The sequence below is a fragment of the Maniola hyperantus genome, chromosome 21, assembly GCF_902806685.2.
Source record: "Maniola hyperantus chromosome 21, iAphHyp1.2, whole genome shotgun sequence".
NCBI lineage: Eukaryota > Metazoa > Arthropoda > Insecta > Lepidoptera > Nymphalidae > Maniola > Maniola hyperantus.
The window spans coordinates 5822739-5829087 of NC_048556.1; the positions used below are offsets into that span (position 1 = coordinate 5822739).

The window sequence follows — 6349 nt, forward strand, 5'->3', positions numbered from 1 at the left end:
ACAAAGTAGTAACATTAGTACCTAGGTAGATGTTAGCAGAACTCGTTAGGAACTCGTTCGGAAGGTCGTTTTGGAACATATAGCGGACTATATGTTCCAAAACGCGAATAGCCAACGTTGGCCTTACCTACCGCTTTATTTAGATTGAAGTGGGCAGGTCATACGTGTGCTATATGCCAGATGACTTGTGGGCAAAATCTGCTTCTTTCTGGACCCACCAAAGTCATTAGCATCAGCTTAGCGTGACAGCCAGCAGGCCAAGACGACGAGCGATGGCGCGATGAATTAGATAAAATAGGTAGTTCCTACGTCGCACTAAGAAGCACAGTATAGGGAATTGTGGGAAAATCCGATAGAGTCCTTGGCACAGTCGTGAGACAGTAGGTACCTACTGGCTAATTTAGAAATGGATTAGATTAGTTACATTAGTAAAAGGCAATAATCGGCAGTGAAAGTACCTATAGTCCATGACAGGTCGAGATCAATCGAGGTATGGGGCGGGGGATGCCCTGCACCCCCGCACGTCACCCGCGCTCGCCCGCACCGGGTTAGCGCGGGGGCTCTGCGGATGTGCCGGGCATTCCTTCCCCGATTACCATTACGACCTGTCGCGTACTACACTCGGCGTCAAAAAAATCGCACCTTTCAAAAAATCTACTTCAAACAATTTTAAACCTTATTTGACATCAATAATGAGGGTCATGTTGGGTATCATTTGAAAGGGGATGAAATGGAGAGCACAAAAACAATTCAATTAATTATTTTTCTTTTATTGGAACAGCACAAAAAAAGAAGTTTATGAAACAGTAAAAATCCTTAATTAAGCCTTAATTTAAAACAGATTAATTATACAAAAAAGAATACAAAAAATGATCTTAAAAATAATCTAAAATCTAGTGTTACCCCCCCTTGCCCTGATGACGGCTTCCATACGATCCCTCATGGATCTTATCAATTTTAAAATGTCTTCTTGAGGGATAGTGTTCCATTCCTCAATAACAGTATCTTTGAGTTCCTGGAGAGTCGTAGGAGCGGGATCACGAGACCGAACCTTGCGTTTTAAATGGTCCCATAGGTGCTCAATCGGGTTCAGGTCTGGACTTCTTGCTGGCCAGTGCATGACAGAGATCCCAACCTCTTGAAGGTACTCGCGCACAATAATTGCAGTGTGAGCGCGAGCGTTGTCGTGCATCAACATGAACCCCTCGCCAACAAAACTGGCATAGGGGACCACATGTTCTTCCAGGATCTCTGTGATGTACCGGTGAGCAGTCAGTGACCCTTGCCCGCGAGCACCTCGAGCCCGGGAGACGCAAACAAGGTCGGTTTTGCCGTCGGCAGACATGCCGCCCCAGAACATACAAGAACCGCCTCCATATTCCACCGTCTCCTGGATGCAGGCTTGGGCGAATCGTTCACCCTGTCTTCTGGACACTCTTTTGCGTCTGTCGTTGCAGAAAAGGCACACTCTCGTCTCGTCTGAGAAGAGAACAGCTTTCCATTGTTCGAGGGTCCAATTGACGTGTTCGCGAGCGAATTGCAAGCGGGCTCGCCGATGCTCTGCGGTCAATTTGGGACCCGTAGCAGCTTTTCGCGCCGCTATTTTCTTCTCCCTCAGTCTTCGTCTAACCGTAGACACACTCACAGTTCTTCTGTTAGTTGTCTGGAGCTGCTGTCGCAACTCAACAGCATTTAAGAACCGATTTCTCAAAGACGTCACTACGATGAATCGGTCGTCTCTCTCCGAGGTGCAGCGACGTCTACCAGACCCATGTCTTCGGACGAAGCCACCGGTCTCCAGGAAACGCTGGTACACTCTTCGAACCGAAAAACGGCTCAAGTTGAGTTGCCGAGCGACATCACACTGCCGCATGCCTGATTGCAGTAGTGCAATCACTTGGGCGGCCTCATCAATAGTGGTATCCATCTTCAAAGGTATTTTTCTTGGGAATGAGCTTCTCGTGTGTCCACTTCAACGGTTAGATAGCGAATGACCCCGATTGTACCTGTATTGACCATTTTATACCTACAAAAGGTAGCGCAACTAGCGGCTGTCTTAAGAAGCAAAATTGTAAGTGTTTTCTTCTTCTTTTTTTGTGCTCTTCCAGTAAAAGAAAAATAATCAATTGAATTGTTTTTGTGCTCTCCATTTCATCCCCTTTCAAATGATACCCAACATGACCCTCATTATTGATGTCAAATAAGGTTTAAAATTGTTTGAAGTAGATTTTTTGAAAGGTGCGATTTTTTTGACGCCGAGTGTATTATATTGAAATTATGAGCCCCGCTCCTAAAATAAAATTTGAAAGCCGGGACTCCACCTAGGCAATCTCGACACAAGCTGCTACATCCCGAGCGTGCCACGAGCGTACACAGCTGCCCGCTGCGCACGAACTTCATTAAAGTAACCGGCAAGAAATATTGTACATGGACCTTTAGAATGAGATTTCGGCTTCGTAGAGCGATATCTCTGTCACTCATGTGTATACACTCATGTATGTGACGGTTTGTCAGTCTTAACGAAAGAGACAACGCTCTACGAAACCACTAACATTTCTAAAGGATGATGTACAATATTTTCTGCCACATACTACATGTAGAATCTACATAATAATGTTTGTGTAGTATCTACATTGTAGATAAACCGTTTTATTCTAATGGATGAAAATCAACCATACCCACAAAATTGTTGATGTTGGGGCCGGTCGTAAAGTAAAATTTTATGATGGTACATTATTATTTTAAGGGAGGCTTGGTGAATGGTGACCTCTATATGTATAATAAAATAAAACTGCTGGTTGATTTCTGTAGGTATAAGTACATTAAAAAATAAAAAATTTAATCAAAGGAAGCTTTATTAACCAATACCTACAGAAATCTAAAAAGTACTTTTGTCTGTGTGTGCACGTGGCACGCTAAAACTACAGAAAATTTAAGGCAACTTGTGATACAAGCTAATACTCTGGGTCAACAATATCTACAATATTTTTATCCCGAAAAATAATAGGTAGGATTACTTGGTTTATGCTTGCTGTTACATTGTGACACTGCAAGTATAAAAATATGAATTTATAATATTATTAACTAGATGATGCCCGCAACTTCGTCCGCGTGGATTTAGGTTTCCGAAATGAAAATTTTTTGAAAAGGAAAAAAAAAGGTTTTTGAAAATCCTGTGGGAACTCTTTAATTTCCGGGATAAAAAGTAGCCATGTCCTTCCCCGGGATACAAACTATCTCTGTACCAAAGGACATTGCCCAAGTGACTATGGGACTCAGTATCGCTACCAAATAAGTTGTCCAGTAATAAAATAGAGCTTACTTTTTAGGATAGTTTTATTACATTTAATTACACATTAAAAAAAATTATAAACCACCGGATTCCGCAGAAATATGGTGAAGAACGACCTCCGAAATTAGAATTTTCGAAACTGTTAATTCGCTGCTAACTTACGTTTTACTGAAATATTTCGCTTTATCTACACTAATATTATAAAGAGGAAAACTTTGTTTGTTTGTTTGTTTGTTTGTTTGTACAGAATAGGCTCAAAAACTACTGGACCGATTTTAAAAATTCTTTCACCATTCGAAAGCTACATTATCCACGAGTAACATAGGCTATATTTTATATTATATAAAGAGGTAATGTCGTTAAGTTTGTTTGTAGGGGGTAATCTTTAGAACTACTGAACCGATTTTAAAAATTCTTTCACCAGTAGAAAGCTACATTATTCCTGAGTGACATAGGCTATACGGGATCTTTAAAAACCTAAATCTACGCGGGCGAAGCCGCGGGGATCAGCTAGTTAAATATATTTCTTAAGAAATCTATATTATAGAAGCCTCAATAGCTCAACAGTTAAAGGTGTGGACTGAAACCCGAAGGGTCGCCGGTTCAAACCCCACCTGTCGCACTACTGTCGTACCTACTCAGGTAGCACAAGCTTGACGCTTTCGTCCTACGTCGGCAACGATGCGGCAGCATTCTATAGAACGCGACAGGTCAAGATGACAATCGGGGTGACGTGCGGCTGTGCGGAGCGTCCCCAGCCTCATACCCCGATTGCCATCTTGACCTGTCGCATACTATGGGTATCCGCTAGCTGCGCTCTGGCATTGGTAGCACACATATAGGCACCGCGTCTAGCCGTGACGTGTAGAAGGCCTCGCGCTCACGTGGAACACCTAAGCCCGCAGCGATGCACGCGGCGTCATGCCACAGCGAGGCGTCACCTATACAGAATACATAACTATATGTTAAACATTGCTTTTAATCAGTTAATTAAGTGAATTGAATGATGATAAGATAGGTATACATACCTCTAACTTGTGTAAGTTATGTGTGTTTTAAGCAATTAAATATCACTTTCTTTAAAGGTGAAGGAAAACATCGTGAAGAAACCTGTATGCATTCACTATACTGTCCTGAAAGATGTGTGAAGTATGCCAATCAATCCACTTGGCCAGCATGGGAGACTATGGCCCTTCTCACTCTGAAAGGAGACCCATGCTCTGTAGCGAGCCGGTGATGGGTTGATCATGATGATGATTAAGTAATTACTAGTTACAAATCGAAATAACACATACAGAATACATAACTATATGTTAAAAATTGCAACATGTACAGATAATAGTTCATACAGTACAGATTGAATGTACATAGTATAGGTACTATGACTGGTAAAATACAGGTATTTAAGCGGGTAACATATCTGCATATGCCACTTCATCTGTTTAGGCTGTCTAATGGGTAAGTAGTACTTTTCATTATTATACATACCAAGTGTGCAGAAATCCAACGCAGAATAATATTTCTTTCCTCAGAGTCTGAAGGCTGTGCGAGGACGTAGAGATATGCCACATGCATAACTCGCACTCTGTGTCCAAATAAAGCAGCAGGTGCTAGCCCGGCTCGGAGAGCTTTTTGTGATGAACCAAAACACTCCATGCAAATGACATGTTCATGTGAAATCTGTCAAATCATATATTTACAATATTAGATAATTTCAAAAGCATTTGCAATTCTTCTTTGATCAGTTAATTGTTTTTAATCAGTTAATTAAGTGAATAATGATAAGATACAACGACTCACACAATCAACACAAACAAAGACACAACTCAACTGTTAGTTATGTGCGTTTTAAGCAATTAAATGTGAAGGAAAACATCGTGAGGAAACCTGTACGCTTGAGAGTTCTCCGTAATGTTCTCAAAAGGTGTTCTAACCACATTTCACGACAGTTAGGTTACTTCTAATAAAACGTCGAGGCTTCGACATCACGCATATAGCTCTAATGTAGCCCTATTTTCCATGATTAGGTATGACATATCGTCGATTCAGAATCAAGCCGAGAGTTTCCTCACTTTAGTTCACTCTGCCCTAACACTCTTATAAACCAAATAGTTATTTATTTATTACTTACCTACTGGTGCAGGTGAATTCCAAGATCCAAGTCGCAGTGGAGAGTCCCGGAAGGAACAATTACCACACCGACATGATGGATTTTCCATAACATAATATGTGTATTATCTATGTCTACAACTAACTAGGCGTCTGTAGATTCCTAGATCACTTTGTCTAATTATTAAATAGTGATTAAACAAAAAATTAAACAGCAGTAATAGTGTTCTGTACTTTAGCTGAACAAACCACAGAGAACGAATTAAAAACAAACAATTTATTTGACATTAGGGATGTCATATCGATCCGATATCGATTTTCAAAGAATCTATTCTTGTGACAAGAAAATCGATCTACGTTCCGATTTTTGCTTCTTTATTTTAGATTGAGTTTACGCAAACAGAGTAAAAAAGAAGCAATATAAAACTTGTAAATAACTACTAAAATAAAATAACTACATATATATGGGTAACATTGGTATAATATTATTTTAAAAAAGGGTTGGTAAAATATTATTTTACATAAATATGTTTTTTATTGAGTAATTATTTGATGTTATTAAACAATTTACAGCATGTTCTACCTTTAATTCCATTGAACTATTGACTCACAATGTTTGACACGTTTTAAAGTTACCCGTAGCTACTGTACCAAGTTAGTTGGTCATTTATACCATTTATATCTTTTTGCCCCCTGCACTATTTATTTTTCATAAAAACGTCCAAAAATTAAAATTCGACTATAGTTGATCAAATTCAGATACCCAGAAACCGAGAAGTGTTGGGAAGAATATCAATATAATATGTATACCCTATTAGATATTTTTTGAATCTTTTTCATAACTGGTAACTTGATTTTTAATTAAAATATAGGTATCGAAAAAAATCGAAGATTTATTTTTGCGAAATAAATATTCCAGACCTCGATTTTTTTAAATCCGTTCCTCAG

General features: G+C 39.7%; 1 long non-coding RNA gene across 1 annotated transcript; it reads right to left on the reverse strand.

Moving 5' to 3' along the window:
- Positions 1 to 3356: 3356 nt before the first annotated feature.
- LOC138403829 (uncharacterized) lies at positions 3357 to 5644 on the reverse strand. The gene is made up of 3 exons (XR_011237985.1): positions 5424 to 5644; positions 4781 to 4972; positions 3357 to 4233 (listed from the first exon to the last, which is right to left on the reverse strand). It is a non-coding gene; the product is annotated as an uncharacterized lncRNA (long non-coding RNA).
- Positions 5645 to 6349: the final 705 nt, after the last annotated feature.